This window comes from Lontra canadensis, unplaced genomic scaffold (genome assembly GCF_010015895.1).
Source record: "Lontra canadensis isolate GAN:19392208 unplaced genomic scaffold, GSC_riverotter_1.0 scaffold102, whole genome shotgun sequence".
In the NCBI taxonomy this organism is placed as follows: domain Eukaryota; kingdom Metazoa; phylum Chordata; class Mammalia; order Carnivora; family Mustelidae; genus Lontra; species Lontra canadensis.
The window spans coordinates 4247402-4267611 of record NW_022631096.1 but is presented as its reverse complement, the minus strand read 5'-3'; the positions used below and the strand labels follow the sequence as shown (position 1 = coordinate 4267611).

The 20210-nt window shown below is 37.0% G+C and overlaps 1 long non-coding RNA gene across 1 annotated transcript; it reads left to right on the top strand.

The window, feature by feature from the left end:
* The first annotated feature begins 12903 nt into the window (after positions 1-12903).
* LOC116855417 lies at positions 12904-19646 on the top strand. Its single transcript, XR_004380349.1, has 2 exons — positions 12904-13032; positions 19474-19646. It is a non-coding gene; the product is annotated as an uncharacterized LOC116855417 (long non-coding RNA).
* Positions 19647-20210: the final 564 nt, after the last annotated feature.

Sequence of the window (20210 nt, the reverse complement as noted above, 5' to 3'; positions counted from 1 at the left end):
ATAAATGTTTGTTTATTATGAACACACTGCTTATCTCAGTGAATGGACTATTTTAAAACTCAGCATTAATAATAATTCTATCGAACTGATAGTTACCAGACGGGACAGGAGTGGGAGAGAAGGATGAAACAGGTAATGGGGTTTTAAGGACAGCACGTGTTGTAATGAGCACCGAGTGATTAAAAAAAAAAAAGAATATCCTGAAATAATTCAGTAAAAAAAAATAATAATAATTATTCTATCTCCAGTGGAGATAAGTAAAGAATATAATTAAGTTCTGGTTAATTGGGAAAGTTCTTTAAATCTTTGGGGCTAAAGTGACCAACAAAACCTGTCTGAGAAACTGTCATACACATGTTAAATCAGTAAACAAGTACATGTGTGAATGCTTGCATCCACAATATGGCTATGGCCAATTCAACATTATGAGGTATAGTTGATTGACGACTGAGATACAAGTCTTGACAAATCCATTTCAAAAGAATGACCTACAGCAGCTAACATTCAAATTCACACTAACCAAATTGCAATGGATTTATGTTCCAATACTTTACATTTCCCACAATTTTAAAGTAGCTTTTAATTGGAGATGAGTAGAAGTCATGTTATATAATATTTTAATTCCAAACTGTAGTTCTGATTATATCATAAACATTTAGGGCATCTGTTAGTGAGGTTAAGTCCTCTCCATCTTTTTAAGACAAAGGCCTTATATTCCTAGTTGTGGAAGAGAGAAAAACCTACTATTTCTCTAATTGAGTACCTGGCCCAAGATCATATGCTCACTGGAATCAGATTTAAGCCAGTCTGACACAAAGCTTTTATCTATGACATCTAACTAGCTTTCCAACTCTATATTAATAACGCGAAGATAAGAACAAAGAGAAGGAGGATTAATACTTCCTGAGTACCTACTAAGTACTAGACATTTTGGCATGGATTATCTCATTTTATTATCACTTATTATCTCCATTTTCAAAATTTACCATTTAATATGGGATAGAGCCAGGGTGACTACCCAAGTTTTCTGATTCCAAGTTCACTGTTCTTTCCACTGCACAACAGAAGACTGCCTTCTCAGCTTCCCCCAAAATATCCGAGCTTAGTTTTCTCTCTTCTGACATAATCTTGTAAATTGTACTTTACTGTCTTAAATTGGGTTTCACAGATATAGACCTCATATCAAGAATTTGAGTGCACAGTTTCTTTGAGAGGTACTTCTAGGCAGGATCCTTAGGGAAGTGGGGAACTAAAACCAATAAAGGGCATGTTGATGAGCAAATTACCACTGGGGGGAACTGGGATCCAATCCATGGGAGTTTTGGGGTGACTAAGTGGAGCACATCTGAGTTGGGATGAGTTAGCAGGGTTATCTACCTACTAATTCCCCCTAGTTAATAGCCGAAAGTTGTTCCTGGAAGTCTTATTCCCTGGCTTTTAATAGTTGGGTGGTACCAGAAAGCCTCAGGCAGGAAGCTGAAGGTGCTTGCCTTCTGAAGTCCTGGGGAATAGTAAGCTCCCAAAAAATAAGGGGGTGAGGTGCAAAGATGCACAGTGTTTGCTACAATTATTGTCTTCATTTTATAAATATGGCAGCTGATGATCACAGAAGCTAAGTGTCTTGTCCATTTTACACAAGGATTATGAATTGGCTAACAGCAGACTCTGCTAGACGCTATCACTTAACCCAAGCGAATGGGTTTCTAATGGTGAGAAGGGACAAATGTACACTCTAGAGTATTTTCCCTATTAACAGTCTCTTTTTCCAGTGAGGAGTTCAGTTATTTTTACCTCCTTATACTATTTTCCTTTCTGTTATTAGCTTTCAGTTTATCAGCTCTAACTTCTGCTACAGTCAACGTGGTCTCCTCTCTGCCTTCTTACAGTATCACTCCCCACCCCAGACCCATTTTAGTCACTGCTGTAAAGACTGTATCTCCAAATGAGGTCCCATTCTGAGGTACTGCAGGTTATAACATCAGTATATAAACTCAACCCAGAACAGTACTTACAGGAAGAAGTAAATTAGACCCAGAGAACTGATCATTTATTTTTGGTTTTTAGGGTTAGGAATAATCTTGGGTTTTGGCATTTAAAATAATTGTCATATTTTTAAAAATTTGACAGTTTGAATTCTGAAAGATTAGTCTTACAAGTAAAATGTAAGACATAAAACTGAGTTGTTGATTTTAGACTTGGAAGTTTAAGTTGAACAGTATGAGTTTTTGGCTAAGTTTGTAAATAATATTAGAACATTTTTAAAGAACTTAGATTCTCTATATTTTTAAGGTATAATTAAACAGAATTAAATAGTTAAATAGAATAATAGAATTAAACAATTAAATAGAATTACATTAAAACATCAAAGTATATGAGAAAATTTTGCTTGCTGAACATGTATTTAAAATATATAAAAATAGAATCTATTATGTTACATTTATAAATGAAGTTTAAAACATTTTAGGAGAGTTTAGCCAAGTTTGTAAATGGGACAGGAGAATGTAAAAATATTAATCAAATTTTCTTGGAAGTGATTGTTAAATGTTACTAGATTTATAACTATAATACTATTTTTAGGTCAAACTTGAAAGCTTAAGGGAAAACTAAGTTTTTCAATTTTTCACTTTAATAAATTGAATATTAATTTTTTAAAAGCAGCCACCAATAGCATTTCTTGTGCATCACTCTGCCCTCAAGAATGCAAAAATCCCATTTCAGGTCTAAGACTCGCATGTGAAAAAGAGCTACATTTTTAACTTAAAACTACATTTTTTTCTCTTATTACAAAAGCAACACATACCTATTATGGAAACGTTTGAAACCTCTGAGAACATTTTTAAAGATGTGAAGACATTAATGAAAAGATAATAAAACAAAAATTATATAATTCAAGAGATAATTACAGTCAACATCCTTGTAGGAAGCATCTGCAGATGTCAGTGTCGTCAGTGTGTGGTTTCCAGGCCAGGGAAGCGGCAGCACCTGGGAATGAGTTGCGAGACCAGCACTCTTACCTCCCTCCATCCTCCAGACCTGAGTAAGTTTCTGGGAGAGGGACCCAGCATTCTGTCTAGAACAGTCCTTCCAGATGATTCTGTTGTAGGCTAAACTTTGAGAGCCACTGACACATAACCGTAATTGTTTCCACAGCATAAATACCTATGAGCGCTCGTGTTTGCTCAAAGGATTTTTTTGTGTTTTGGTTTATTGTTATTATTATTATTTTCACTAAACCTTATACTTTATTTAGATTGCATCAGTTCTTCCAATAAAGCCCTTTTCTACTCCAGGATCCAGTACAAGATCCTATATTACGTTTAGTCATCATGTCTGCTTTGTCTCCTCAGTTCTGTAACATTTAAGGCTTTCCTTGTTTTACAAGAACTTGGTATTTTTTTTTAAGATTTTATTTGTTTATTTGACAGAGAGAGAGAGACTGTGAGAGAGGGAACACAAGCAGGGATAATGGGAGAGGGAGAAGCAGACTCCCTGCTGAGCAGGGAGCCCATGTGGGACTGAATCCCAGGACCCTGGGATCATGACCTGAGCAGAAGGCAGAAGCTTAATGACTGAGGCACCCAGGAGCCCCCTAGACCTTGGTATTTTTGAAGGGTATTTGTGAAATATTTTGTTGAATGGCCCTCATTTGGGGTTTCCTCATGATTATTAGATTGGGGAACAATACCAGAGAAGTGAGGTACCCTTCTCATCGCATCCTATCAGAGGATATGTGATATCATCATGATTTATTACTGGTGATGTTAACCTTGACCACTTGGTTAAAGGTGTCTGCCAGATGTCTCCACTGTAAAGTTATTATTTTTCCTTTTCCATACTTAATTTTTTGCAAGCAAATCACACAGTCCAGTCAAGCACTAAAGGGAAGAGACATTAAGCTCTACCTCTCAAAGGAGATAGTACCTCCATAAATTCTTTGGAGTTGTTCTGTAAGAAAGATTTCCTCTCCACCATTGATTGATTGGTTGACTGATTGATTTACATCAGTATGGATTCATGGACATTTGTTTTATTCTTTGGGTTATAATTCAATACAACATTTATTTATTTCCTCCCTCATAGTATTCTAGCTTTGGCCAACTCTTACAGAGTGGCTTCTCTGTTTTTCCAGCTTTACGGAGGTATAATTCACTGGTAAAATTGTAATATATTTAACATGTACCACATGATGATTTGATACGCATATACATAATGAAAGGATTCCTACCAAGTTAATGAACACATCTATCAGCTCACATACTAGCTTTTTTGGAGGAAGAGGTAAAGACACTTAAGATTTAATCTTTTAGCAAATTTCAATTATATAAATCAATATTATCAACTATAGTCACAGTGCCATAAATTAGATCTTCAGACTTCATTCAACTTATAACTGAAAGTTTACTCTTTTACCAGCCTCTTCCTATTCGCCCCTGGCAACCACCAGTCTTCTCTCTGTTTCTATGAATTTGACTTTTTTTTTTCCCTAGATTCTACATGTAAGTGATACCATGGAGTATTTTTCTTTCTCTGTCTGGCTCCTGTTTTTTGTTTATCCCTCCTTCCTTCTGGCACTACAAGGTGTCCCAGGGTTCTTATTTGGTATTTTCCACACCCAGCCCCTATAATCAATCATTTCTCTTGATTCCTTTAACTGGAGGATTGTATTCAGTAACCAAGATCCGGGGACAGGATGTGTTTGTTGCCACTAGGGTATTACTAATCTTAAACCTTCTCATGGGCAGAGCTAGGAAATGTTTATACTTTTAAGAATTCCAATATATATTGCAAAATTGTTCTCTAACTTTTTTTCTAGCTTATATCATACCACTAATGTATGATAGAGCAAGTTATCCTCATGTTTTTAGAAAAGGACCATTATGATTTATTCTATTAAAACTTTACCAATTCAATAAATTTCAAAAAATGTTATATCCATGCAATTTTAATTTCTGGGTTAATTAAATATTTTCCACATATCCACTAGGCATTTTACTTTTTCCTTTCATAAATTTTCTCTATGGCATTTGCTCATTCATTATTCTACTACTGGTCATTTACTAACTATGGTAAAAGAAACCATTTAAACTTAATGCTATTCAGATATTAAGGTAAGAGAAAATGAACATACTAATAGCCATGTCTAGCAAAACTCATGACTTAATTATATTTAGAGAACGAAAGAAAAGCTATTTAGTTATCATTTTGACCTGAAGCTTACCTGAAGAGACAATTGTTGGAACAAATTCCAGAGCAGAATAAAATATTGAGACATCTCAGGTTGACCTCCCATTGCACTGGTAGCTGACAGCAGTCACTAGCATCCTATGAGTTTCTATGAAGTATGGACTGATTAAAAGTTCTTCTGTGCTCTTGTAGAAAAAGTCATGATTTAGTTGTGCCTGTGGCCTGATTTATAAGGATTGGCAAGCTGCACGAACTCTTTCTTCTGAACTTACGTGGGGCCCATGAATTTTGCTGTACCTGCAAAGGAATGTTAAGATGGAATTTGAAGTTTAGAAGTGTGGTATGGAAGATTATAATCAGGACATTTCATTTATATTATAGTTGCTTTAGGATAAGATATTCACGAGTGGTTATATAATTTAACATGGGCTTGGGGAAAAGAAGATAATGGGCATTTGAGGTACAAGACTAGGTCTGTTGCCTTGAATAGTATCGTAAGGCCCTCAAACCCTCAAAAACCTGGCAATACCTTCCCTCTCATTTACTTCATCCACCATTCTTTGCTCCAATCATACAGAGGTAATTGCTATCCTTTGACCTTGCCAGGGAAACACAAGGACATTTGCACACATTGTTTTCTCTGGGTAGACCATTCTTTCTCCACATATCCACATGGCTCCCACCATCTGCTCTTACAAGTCTGCTCAAATGTTACCTTCTCAATAAGAACACCTGACTGTGGTGTTACAATGACAATCCCTCACTCTTAAATCTCTTTATTAAGATAATGCTAGAAGCTATAACAGATAAAATCCCAATGCTCAATGGTTTATAACAATGGAAGTTTTTTTTCACTCAAATTCCAAATAGTAGATTGATGAACAGATGGTGGCTCTTTCCAACACAGTCATTCAGGGACTCATGCTGATGGAGGCTCTGCTATCATTAGCATGTTAATTCTAAGCATGTCCCAGAATCAATAAAGAAAAAGATAGCAAAAGCAAGAGACTTTGATATGTCAAGAGAACTCACTCAGCATCATTCTACCCCCACTTCATTGGCCCAAACTCAGTCACACGATTATATGTAAAACTATAAGAGAGACTGAGAGATGTGATCTAGCTATGTGCACAGGAGGAAAAGCAAAAAGGTTTAACAACTAACAGTCTCTTCCACACACACAGTAGGCACTTATTAAATATTTGTTTGCAGACTAGATAAATAAACACATTAATGCTGTGGGTAATCCATTCATGTTAAGAGGGGTATGAGGGATTCAGTGAATGATAAACACGATGTCTGATGGTTTCAAGGCTTTTGTATTTAAGTGGGGACATATGTGCTCATTTAAAAAATTATCATGCAAGGCAACAGATAAGGAACAAATAGCAGTTATAAACAGGACTTCAGGAACTCAGAGGAAGGACCCAGCTCTGAGTACTGAAATGGTCATGAAAATTTTTGAAGGAGGTAGGACTCTCTCAATTTGGGTCTTTAAAGAAGGGTTAGGATTTTAGTAAGTGGAAAAAAAGGAAAGAATAAATCAGATGGGAGAACACGAAGAACAAGGATGAAGACACAGGAAAACTTGGGTAGGCCTACTTATGTATTTCAGATGGTGAAGTGTATCAATCAAGATAGGCTACGTTATCTTATAGTAAAACATCATGGACATCTCAGAGCTTTAGCACAACAAAGGTTTGTTTCTAGCTCATTTTACATGTCACTGAAAGTCAGCTGGGACCTCCATTCTATTCTCCAGTGTGTGCTTGGGGGCCCAGGTTGATAGATTAGTTGCTATGGAGAACACTGTCAGTAATTGTGGCTAAAGAAAACACAGAGCTCTGGAGGAAGGTCTTACCTTACCAGTTAAACTCTTCTACTTGAAAGTGACATATGTCACTTCCACTTAAACTCACCAGCTAGAAACAGTCATATGACATATTCCCAAATGGGAAGAATTTGAATAATTGGTGAACAACACTGAAGACCATCACAAAGGGCAGTGGAGAATGAAGTTAGACTAGAGGTACCGGCACTGTCTTCAGTCTGTACCAACAGCACACCTGGAAATTAATTCAAACTGCAAAATCCTGGCAGACTCCGAAACTCGCCTCTTCACCCAGACTCGCTTTTAAATTCTCTGTTGATGGGCCTGCTCGCGGCAAGTCTCCACTCGGATATTTATGGTTGCTTTATTTATCAATTTATTATTTAACACACATTTGAGCCCCCATCAGGCTAGGTGCTGGGGACACGGAGATAAATGAAGCAGTGATGATCCGTGGCTTGACTGAATGTGATAAACTGCAGAGATTGCAAAAACAGAACCGATCACACACACACACACACACACACACACACACACACACACACACACACACACGAAACATCAGAGGCATGGTCTCATTGCTTACCTGCGCATGGGGTCCACAGGAGGTGAAACGTCATCTATCAGGCATGAAAGTGCCTTACTTACTCCTTCCACCTTCGCTGAGGCTCTGAGCACGATGCTAGGCACACAACTGCAGAAGTTCCCTTTTACCCGCAGTTTTGATTTTGCTCTCAGAGGTTTCAGTTACCCACAGTCAACTGTGGTCCCAGAAGAGTGGCTTCTCCTTCTGACCAATCAGAAGTCAGAGAACGTGGGCGGTCGCCTAATGCTACGTCACAGCGCGCACGTCACAACGCCTACCCACGTCGCAGCGCCCACGTCACAGAGCCCGAGTCAGTGTCCACGTTGCAGCGCCCAAGTCAGTCACCTCACTTGTCGTACCAGGTGGCTATTTTATCCTCTCACAGCGTCACAGCAAGAAAAGTAAGTACCCTGCACGGAAGGGATTTTGAGAGAAAGACCATGTTCACATACTTTTATTCAGCCTATTGTTATAATTGTTCTATTTTATTACTTATTATTGTTAATTTCTTACTGTGCCTAATTTATAAATTCAACTTTAGCGTTGAAGTACGTAAGTATAGGAAAAACCAGTATATATAGGATTTTGTACTATCTGCGGTTTCAGGCATCCACTGGGGGTCTCAGAACACATCCTCTGTGGATAAGGGAGTTTGCTGTAGATGCTGTACTGCTGTTCCGTGGTGCAGTCAATTCTCTTACCACTCTCTTTCCCTTAATCTCCACTTCTGTCCTTCTCTTTACTGGAAGTGAGAGAACCACCCCAAATTAAATTCTTTTTTGTGAAAAGTACTAACTCTATTCATAAAAGAGCTGGCAAAGGATATTGTTTCAGCTTTTTCATTTCTTAAGTAAGCAGAGTGATGAATTTACCTAGCAAAGAAAGTGCCAAAGATAAATTTTGTGGATAATAAAAGTTCTTAACAAAGGCAGGTGGATTGATTTGAGTTCTGCCAAACACAGGTCTCCTGCTGACCTGCCCTTATTCTACAACTCAGCACAGACTGAGCCATTTATGCAGTATTTGAAAAGTGCTTTAAAAAAAAAAATCATGACTGGGATTTAGAAAGCAAGCATGCATGAAAAGAAAAAAAAAAGTTAAGCCTTATCTTTATTTAAAAAAAAAATGCTAGATTTAGCTTTTTTCAAAATTTTGTGAGAAATCTAGACCTGGCACACAATAGACTATATTATTTGCTGCTCTGGATTTATTTTTCCCATAAGAAATATTCTGACTTGAGGCGCCTGGGTGGCTCAGTGGGTTAAAGCCTCTGCCTTCGGCTCAGGTCATGATCCCAGGGTCCTGGGATCGAGCCCCATATCAGCCTCTCTGCTCCTCAGGGAGCCTGCTTCCTCCTCTCTCTTTGCCTGCCTCTCTGCCCATTTGTGATCTCTGTCTGTCAAGTAAATAAATAAAATCTTAAAGAAAGAAAGAAAGAAACTCTTTCCTAAAAAAAAAAAAATATATATATATATATATATGCACACATATTCTGACTTCCTAGCTGATATTGTCTACACACACACACACACACACACACACGCATGCACGCACGCAAATTTTTCAAATGGCTTTTTGGAATATTTGAAAAAGAACTAAGATATAATTATGAAAAACATTATATAGTCACCCGCCCAATAATTGGTAAGTACCATATTGTAGTAAAATCTTTTGAAGTCTAATCTTTTAAAATTTACATTTTAAATTTTAGCCCCAGACATTTAGAAAATTACAGGCAACTTCATAATTTTCCAAGATTCAAATCATTTCCAAGTAATGCTATTAGTCAGCAACCTTAAGACTATCATACTAGAGTACCAGAATATATATACACATGTGTATATATATAATATATATAGGAATTAATATTGCTCTAATATTAGGATACGGATTCTCCACTATAAGGAGCTAAACAAAGAAAAACAATTATTCTAGAGAATATAAAAATGCACAACTTCCTAAATGAAGTCAGTTTTGTCTGGCTTATTCCACATGGCTATATTTAAAAAAAATAAATCATAGCATAAACAAACAAACAATCAGGCATAAATCAACCCTTTTGCTTCAGTTTTAGGAAAAATTAGGAACTTGGGTCATTTAGGGAATATACATGTATCTCTGAAAAGCCTATAACAAGATCATCTGAAATACCCTCCCTCTCAGGGGAGGATTTTTGCTCTTTCTTATTCACCCTGGTTATCTCAACTTTCTTTCCATTAAGTTTTCTGAGCACTGAAGACTAGAAGTTGAATCAGTCTAAGAGCTGACATTTTTGGGAGTAAGCGCAATGGGAGAGAAGATGGACTAGGTCAGGGCTATAATGAACCCTAGGCTGAATACAGAGACAGGAAAACAGAGGAAGAGCTCAGTGATGGAAAATGATAATATGTGGCTTCAGAGGGGCACCTGGGTGGCTTAGTGGGTTAAAGCCTCTGCCTTCAGCTCAGGTCATGGTCTCAGGGTCCTGGGATCGAGCCTCACATCAGGCTCTGTGCTTAGTGGGGAGCCTGCTTCCTCCTCTCTCTCTCTGCCTGCCTCTCTGCCTACTTGTGATCCCTCTCTCTGTCAAATAAATTAAAAAAAAAAAAGTGGCATCAGGGAGGATTTGATGAAGTCCAACTACTATTGTAGTGAGGGCATGTTAAAGTTATGAGAAAGGGCACAGGTTGTATTAAGAAGTAAATATCAATGAACAGTTTAAGAGGTAAGGAGATAGGTGCCTGGTTGCCTCAGTCTGTTAAGCATCTGACTCTTGGTTTCAGCTCAGGTCAAGATCTCATGGGTTGTGGGATCAAGCCCCTGCTGGGCACCATGCTCAGCAGGGAGTCTGCTTGAGATTCTCTCCCTCTGCCCCTCCCCCACTTACACACATGTGTGTGCTCTCTCTCTAATACAAATAAATAATCTTTGCAAGGGAAAAAAAAGAGGTAATGTGAGCTGGACTGTGGCCCTGAGCACAAATAACAAGGCACAAGAGAGAGAGAAGATCCTTGGCAATGAGGAGGCTGAATGTTCTGTGTCATCAGCATAGTTGTTAAAAAAACAAACAAACAAACGGGAGTTGCTATGGAAAGCAAAACTGCACCTGTGGACCAGGTGTGGCATTACTCAGTGGACAAAGAGGATGTATTTGGATAGTGCAAGCAATGAAGATGGGAAGCAAACCCCAGAACCAGCAGCCGATGCTTCTGAGCATTTTCTCAAGCACATTTCAAACCATAATAATAGCATTTATTGAGGACTTGCCATAGCCAGACACTCTACTAAGAGCTTTATATTCACATTGTCACTTACTATTGCCAACAACCTAAAGCCGTTATTTTCCCCAAGTTTATAGACTAGGAAAGGGAGTGAAGAAGGATGAATTTGCTCATGTAAACATTAAATTTGTGGAGCCCCTGTTGAATCCAGGCCACCTAGTCCAAATTCCATAGTCCTAACCACTAAACAATATGGTCACTCTGGAACCCCACCCAGGTGAGGCTAATGACCCTGGGTGGGAAGACTTTGTCTGGAACTACAGCTACCCAACCACTTGATCAAGACTAGTTTGGTAGATTTCAGAGGAGGGTCCTTAAAGGTAAGACATAAACAGAGACGAAAACTACATTATGGCAAGCAGGTAGAGGGAAGGGAAGATCTATTTCCCGTACCCCCAAGGCAGACACCTTTGTTAGATCTGCAGAGTGCACTGGTGGGAAAGAACACCATTTTGACCAAGGAGATTCTGTAGTAGCCGCATGTTTGCTGATTTGGCCATTCTGAGACTAGTCACCAGGCGGTATCTGCAGCCCATAAAGAAAGAATAGATATGGTGAGGAGGATTCCCTATGCTGCAACATGCTCAAGCCCAAGCTAGTTCAGACTATTGAAGTAGATGATATTTGCTGCCTTACGTTATTTCCAAATGGCTGCAGAAACTGCTGAGAACCCTAACTCTGCAGTATAAGAGAAAACTTTGGAAAGAGCACAAATAGGAACTCCGTAACTACTTCGTCCTTAGTCAATAGATACCCTTGGGAAAATTCTTTTTTTGTTGTTGTCCAGTTAAAAGTAAGAGTAAATTTCAGCCAGCGGCCAGTGTGGAATCCTCATGTTTCTTATATCTAAATGAAGCAAAGTTGGTATCTGGAATAGCCTGTAGGAAACTCAAGGAAAAGGAATCCAGAAACTCTTCATTAGCCCCCTTCCCTTTAGCAGAGCAAGTGTCAGTTCCCAAACCAGGGGCAAAGTATGGTTTTGACGAAGTGAGTGAAGCCATGAGAAGATGAGGGTGTTAGGAGGAACAAAAGAGGCCCCCAGATCAGGAAGAAAACAGGTTATAATATCTATAAAGACAGTATTGTTAGAAGGTCTGTGACAAGGTTGGAGTAGATGAAGCCAGGATAAAAGTTGGAAATGAGTACAGGTATGGAGAGAAAGTTCTAGAAATAGGGATGTGTTGCCTGGGAACAGGAGGATTTGGCACAGAGAAATCAAACCAACAGCGCAAGGTATACTTTTTGAGAGGGCCTGAGAGCATATTACCAGACTAAGTGGTTTCAAGTCCCTGCTTTTTGTATGCTTTTGTACCTATATACCAGTTCATGCCTCTATTTTCCCCCCCAAAATTGCTATCCACTATAAATAAGTAAAAAATTATAGTTCAGCAAAAAGAAAAGAAATCAACAACCATAATTAGCTCTGTGGAAATATTATTAATCTTTGAAATATTCATCCAGATTTTTCATATATGTATTTATATTTTCAAAAACAGATCATATTGTACATAATGGACTATAAATTGCTTTTCTCCCTTGGCATTATATTGTGCCAAAACATTCAGGAAAAGATAATTCTTATGTTACAACTATTCCATAGCATAGAAATTGATGGACAAGTTCCCAACTATAGACCAATGTTACCAACCAACACTATGATACAAAATACTAAAGTATTTGCAAATTAAATCTAGTAATATACCATGACAAGTAGGACTTGCTGAAGAATATAAGAAGTTTCCAGCATTGGAAAATTAATCCACATAATTCACTAGATCAAATATTAAAGGAGGAGAAAGGCAAGATCATCTCAATGATAGATGTCACCAATTCCCAATAAAAACATAATTAATTAATGAAACCGCTAGTTGCTAGGAACAGAAAGGAAATCCTATAGCCTGAGTGTGGGTATCTAGGAGAAACATTAGACTTAATGGTAAAATATTAGAAGCATTCACAGTTAAGTTAGAGAGAGAAAAAGAGAGAGGAGTATCCTGTATCAATGCTACATTCTAACATTTTCTTCCTTTCTTTAAGGATCTAACTAATGCAAAACACAAGAAATAAGAGGAATGAATATTCAAAAAGAAGAGACAGGACTGTCACCATTTGCTGACAAGGATGTATAAGGGAAGAATCACTCTCCACCTCCAAGAAAAAGATTAGAAAAGGTAAAATATGTCAACAAGTAGCTTATACATTAGATCAACCTACAAAATCAATTGCTTTTCTAAACACTGTCAAAAATTTTAAAAATGAAAAAAAATCATGGTTAAATAGCAACCACTACTATGAACTACCTAGTAATAAATGTAATAATGAATGTGTAGATGTTTATGAGAAAAATTTTTCAAAATATAAGACTTAAGTGATTTTAAAGATATAACATGTTCTCGTATTGGAAGACTCATTATAAAGATCCTTTTCCTTTTTGAAATTAATAAGCTATGAAGTTAATATTTAATAAGGGTAACATTTTAAAAATATATGATATGCTTTTTTATTCATCCAGAGGCCTCCATTGATTTGGGAAAAAAAATAGAATTTAAGGTAGTATATAAAGGGAAAGAAAGAGGCAATATTCAGATTTTGACTTCAGAAATATAATTTTTTTGAAAATATAATTTTTTTCTTTAAAATTTTTATTTCAATTCAATTTAATTAACATGTACTGTACTATTAGTTTCAGAGGTACAATTGTAGTGATTCATCAGTTGCCAGCAACACACAGTGCTCATTACTTCAGGTGCCCTCCTTAATGCCCATCACCCAATTACTGATTCCACAGCAAAGAATTCGTCTTAAAAGTCAAGGTTTGGAGGTGCCTGGGTGGCTCAGTCAGGTAAGCATCTCCCTTTGGCTCATGTCATGATCCCAGAGCCTTGGGATCGAGCCCTGCATCAGGCTCTCTGCTCAGTTGCTCTCTCTCAGCACCTACTTGTGCTTTCTCTCTCTCTCTCTGTCAAATAAATAAATAAAATCTTAAAAAGAAAAGAAGGTTAAGGTTTGTTGAGTGAGGAAAACAGTTTCTAGTTTTACAATCTCTCCTTTACATTTTAAGAGCTAAATGACTGACCCAGATCATGGGGCTTACTATTATCACATTGTAGGCAGAATGTAACATGCCAGGTGAGAAAGGTTCCCAAAGATGGAAAGAAAAAGCATAGATCACTCCTCCTTCGTACGAAGAAGAAAGATTTAGAAGAAAAGTACCCAACATGGAGATGTTGTCTGGAGTCTCTCTCTCTCTCTCTCTTAAGATTTTTTTTTATTCATTTGAGAGAGGGAGCACAAATAGGGGGAGAGGCAGAGGGAGAGGGAGAAGCAGACTCCGTGTGAGCAGGGAGTCAGACACGGGACTCAATCCCAGGACCCTGTGATCATGACCTGAACTGAAGGCAGCCACTTAACCATCTGAGCCACCCAGGCTACCCTGCTGTCTAGACTCTTAAAAGGACATAAGTATCATAACAATATTACAAAGAGAAAGGAAAAAATTGACATGTGTCAATAAGAAAGTAGGTAAAATAAAATTTAAAAAAAAGAAAGTAGGAAAAATATACTTACATAATATATAAATAGACTTTAAAAGAATGAGAAAAACAAATCAATCAATACAATCACATTCAGCTCAAAAATTATACCATGAACCTGTTTTTGTGCCAGTAAATATATGTCTACAACATCATTTCCAATACCTGCATATTTTATATTATGTAAACATGCCACACATACTTTTCTGTTGCTAGATACATAGTTTGTCTTATAACAAACAATTTTTAACATAAATAATCATGGTACATTTTCTCATGTTTCTTGTGCAATAAGTTCCTTAGGACAAATTGGTAGAACTAGAATTATTGAGACAAAATGCTAGCAAAATATTAAGACTTTTGATATATATTGACGGGTGTATCTCCACAATGGTTCAGTCAGCTATGCGATCAGCTTTGGGGCTGGGGTTTTAAACAAAGAAAGGAGAGTTAGGTAAACTTGATTGGAATAATAACTAGAAAAATAGCGCCAAAAGGGTAAGGACAGATCCAGACATTCCTGATTAATTTTGTTGGTAGGTCTTCTACATAAAGTTTTTTTTCTATCTCATGTTTAGGTCTTTCATCCATTTTGCATTTATTTTTGTATATGGTATAAGAAAGTGGTCCACTTTTATTCTACTGCGTGCTGCTGTCCAGTTTTCCCAACACCATCTGTTGAAGACACTTTTTTCCATTGGATATTTTTTCCTGCTTTGTCAAAGATTAGTCAACCGTATAGCTGCGGGTCCATTTCTGGGTTTTCTATTCTGTTCCATTGATCTATGTGTTTGTTTTTGTACCAGTACCATACTGTCTTGATGATTACAGCTTTGTAATATACCTTGAAGTCAGGAATTGTGATGCTGCCACCATCACAGTCTTTTGTAGTTCCATACAAATTTTAGGATTGTTTTAGCTCTGTGAAAAATGCTGGTGGTATTTTAGGACTGAATTAAAAGTGTGGATTGCTTTGAGTAGTATGGACATTTTAACAATATTTGTTCTTCCAACCCAAGAGCATGGAATGTTTTTCCATTTCTTTTTGTCTTCCTCAATTTCTTTCATAAGTGTCCTGTAGTTTTCAGAGTAGATATCTTTTACTTCTTTGTTTAGGTACATTCCTAAGTATCTTGTTTTTTGTGTGCAGTTGTAAATGGGATCAATTCCTTGATTTCTTTTTCTGCTGCTTCATTACTTGTGTATAGAAATGCAACAGATTTCTGTATGTTGATTTTATATCCTGCCGCTTTGCTGAATTCATATAACAGTTCCAGTAATTTTTGCTGGAGTCGTTCAGGTTTTCTACATAGAGTATAATGTCATCTGCAAATAGTGAAAGTTTGACTTCTTTCTTGCCTATTTGGATGTGTTTTATTTCTTTTCGTTTTCTGATTGTTGTGGCTAGGACTTCCAGTACTATGTGAAATAGCAATGGTTAGAGTGGACCTCCCTGTCTTGTTCCTGGCTGTACAGGAAAAGCTCTGTTTTTCTCCAATGAGGACGATATTAGCTGTGGGTCTTTCATATATGGCCTTTCTGATGTTGAGGTATGTTCCCTTTATCCCTGTTTTGTTGAGGGTCATTTTTTATTTCATTTTTTAAGGAATTTATTTATTTATTAGAGAGAAAGAGATCATGTGAGTGGGGGGGGGAATCTCAAGCAGACTCTGTGCTGATCACGCAGAGCCCAATGTGGGGCTCAGTCTCACCACCCAGAGATCATGACCTGAGCTGAAATCAAGAGTTGGACACTCAGTTGCCTGAGTTACTCAGGAGCCCCAAGGGTCATTTTTAAAATATAAAGTAAGAATAATACCTTTGGTTGTTGTAGAGGTAAAATCACATATGTGAAAGGACCTGGCACAGTGCCTGACACCAAGGACATTAAAGTTTTATTTCATTTTCCTTCCTAGAGAGCAAAAAGATAAATGAGTTTTATTCAAGTAAAATTAACTACTTTATTTGTTGGACACTACACATGAGAGAAAATGTGTTGGATGAAACCCAGAATGGGACTGGAGTTCTGGAGACACTTTGCAGTGATACTACATCTCTGTCACTAACTTTTTAAAATGGTTTTTAGCAAATTTCCAGCTCTTCCTGAAATGCATTGTTTTTACCTATAATGAGGAAATGTGTTCTGAATCAAAGGTCTAGACCTAAGGCCAATTTTGTATGTATGTACATTTTTTCCAGAATTGAGGTCCGAAGCTGTCAACAAAATATCAAAGCGATCTGTGTGCAGTAATAGATAGTGATATTCTAGAATCCAGATGGTCTCTAAAATTCCATCTGTATCTAATAGTATCACTCTGATCAAACTCGATAATTGACTGTTCCTTTTGGTTCAATATTATTCATTGATATGTTATGAAGCAGTGTAATATTTTAGTAGTGATTTTCCAGCCAAATATGTAGGTTCTTTCTTGGCCTCCATGCCTCCCTGCAGTTTTCTCACAGCCACTGGGAAAATTGTATGGCCCCAGCATTGCTACACCACAGGTTCTGATTACCTGAGTGGTTTCCTAGACTTATTATCTTCCTCATTCTACTTGGTTCATTTTTTTAAAGAAAATGTTCTCTCTCTAGGCTAATTCACCAGAGAACAAATTTAATTAATAGGTGGCAACATATTGCAACTCTCGGTGCCAAGATACATGATTAAGAAGAGAGCCTGTTGGCTTCCAGATCTTCTGGTTGTTTTTATTTCAAGCTTCTTAAAATACACAAGATCATATTGAGAACAATGTCAGATTATAACTTCACCATGATAAATAGGAATATCTGTGAATACTAAAAAGTAAACTGAAGAAAAAATACTACATGAAAATGATTGTTAGTAAGCAATACATTTATTTGCAATGAAAATTATAGTGTTAGATGACTGCATCATGGAGCTCAGAGAAGTAAAATATTTATTCTGTTAATATTTATCAAGAGTCAACAATGTTCTATGCAATGGATGTAAAGGATAGAATGTTGAACTCGAATCCTCCCTCCAGGAAAATAATTTATCAGGACATGCAAGAATATAATATATATTTGCAAATAACTATAATGCAAGGTTATAATATAAGTGTTTTGTTCCAACCCAATATGTGTAGATAAACTGCCAAAGCTGTCAGTGGTCAGAAAGGAAACTTTAAAATGGAGGAAAAAAAGATCTCATAGAGAAGTTAGCCATCAATGTGAATTTTGATTCATAGGCTGGGTTTGGACACATGAAATATTGGTGTAGACATTCAAACAGAGGCAATGGAATGGACAAAGCAAGAAAAGAAATCTGAGGACTTTGAGAACTCTTCAGGACATGCATTTTAAGCTCTCAGTAATATTTCTTAATTTCTTGAAGCTAGGGTATATAAATGGGAGTACTAAGAAACATGATAAGAGAGCAAGCCTGTGACTAAATTGGAGAAGACCTTGAATGAAAAACTAAAGTTTTTATTTCATCTATAGGCTCTGAGGAATCATGGATGATTTTTAAATAGGGAATGATATGATCTGAGTTTACATTAGGAAGATTAATTTTTGGCAATATATATTGTGGAAACTAGTTGGGGAAACAAGAAATTAAGCAAAGATAATGATGTCAGTTAACCAAAGAGGGAGATGAGAAGGAAAAGAAACTATGATGCTCAAATCAGTAATTAAAAAAAAACAAAAACAAAAAACAATGTAACAATATGGAGGATCTAGAGGAAGTGGGAGGGAAGATGCCACAGATCTGAGTCTTAGAGGATTTTGGAGCTACAGAAACAGGACACTCAAAATCAGTAAAGAGAATAGGATGGGATGGTTGGAAAACTATACAAACTAAGGAATAGAGGTGAAAAAGACTGAAAAAAATTCCCAGAGACTCAGTGACTTTGTGACAATAATCATATGTTATAGGAGTCCAAAAAAGAGATGAAGAAAGAAAAAAAATTTTGAAAAAAAAATGGCCAAGAAATTATAAAGTTTTTTTTTATAAACTATAAACCAACAGCTCCAAGAAGTTCTACAAACCCCAACGAAGATGATCACATCAATATTCAAGTTACTAGAAATAGGAGCTAAAGATTAAATATTTACAATAGCCAGACAAAAGAAGAGACAAATAAGGGAAATTTGCAGACTGCTGGTCAGAAATAATATAAGCTAGAAAAATGAAACAACATTTTTAAAACATTGAAAGAGCAAAGTTATTCATCTAGAACTCTAGCCTCCAAAAATGAAGGTGAATTATCACATTGTGCCTATTAAATCTGTAAGAGTGGCCAAGTGCAGGCCAAGTGTGGACACATATCTCCACTGTGATGGGAGGATAGATAGGGGTACATGAATGGGATGGTGGGAGTGCTAGAGGTAAAGAGAAACATATCAAAATAAGCAAACAAAAAACCCCAACTTGATTAAAGGAACAATGGCTAACAAAGAACTAAGTGTAGCCCAGAATAGAATCTCAGTCAGAAAGAGATGATTCTCAGAGTAAGAATAATGCCTTTATGAGAGTGAAGGTCAATTACCAAGGAAAGGAAATCCTCATTTATTTAGGGTACAATGCAGAAGCCTCAGGGGCTATTGACAGGTGTTTTTCCTTAAGATTATCTAGTTTAGTCACTCTAAATAACAGGGGATACAGTGACTTTTTCTTTTTAAAAAGATCATAAAATATTGGATTTATAAATATTTAGAAAATCATTTTTAAATTTATGAAGTTTGCTATGGGTTGGTCCAAGGTCTAACACCATCTGAGGCTGATCACAGGGAGTCATATTTGCTTTCTCTATTATTTTCATCAGTTGATAATTGCTTTTTCTTTCTTTAATGCTCCATATTTCTTTTTGAAAACTTGAATAGCTCTTGAATCTCTAGATTACTACTGGAAAACATAAATTCCAGAGGCAAATGCCCTGACCTTTCATTCTAGCAAGGATATTACCAAAAGTCTCTCTCGAGGCAACCTGTTCTAAACAGGGTGGAGGTAGCCTTGCAAAGAGTTGTCACATGATAATTCATTATGTTCCTCATGATTTGCAAAGCAGAGAAAAGGGAGTGGCCTCAGTCACTAAGAATTTCCATTTGTTCCTCCAGGAGTCTGGGAGAGCTCCACTGGACCTCAGAAGATGCCGCCCACTGCAGACAAGACTTCAGAACCATTTGCCATTTCCACCTGAGAGCATCCTCTCTGCTCTCAAATCACTCCCCTTCTTTCTCATATCTTAAGTTTTCACCATAAAATATAGTTCTTCCCTTTTGCTTACTAACCTGAAATCCTGTCAAGGATTTTTCTAAAACACCTCTTGAACCTGTCACTTTTTTCTGCCCCCATGGCCGCAGCTAGTCTTCCTAATTCTGGCATATCTTTTTAAAACCCATTTTCCGATCTTGCTATGTCAGTGATTTTAGTCTAAAACTTAGCACTCCTACCCAAAAAAAATGTATTTTCTCTGGGATAAATTCCAGGACCTTTTACATAGTGTTCTAGGTCCTTACCATGTGGCCAAATCCAGTCTCAGTCTTCTCTTAAGTATCTTTACCTGATCTTGCCCACAGATGTCAACACAGAAAAGCTCCAGATAAGTAATTCATAAATTTTAGTTGACAAAATATCAAACTCTGCTGCATTACAGATGTCCTAACAAAGGGACTGACATGTCAAAAACTACCCAAGGAAAAGGGATTTTTCATAAAATGAGTGTGTATATCCTATAGTTCTCTCACCGATAAAAAGAAGATAAATTTCTCGGGTAATGATGGTGGCAGCTTTTTCATATGCTAATGGATTCCTTGGGAGGAGATTCTTAGTTCAAAGTGGTAGAAATCCTCAA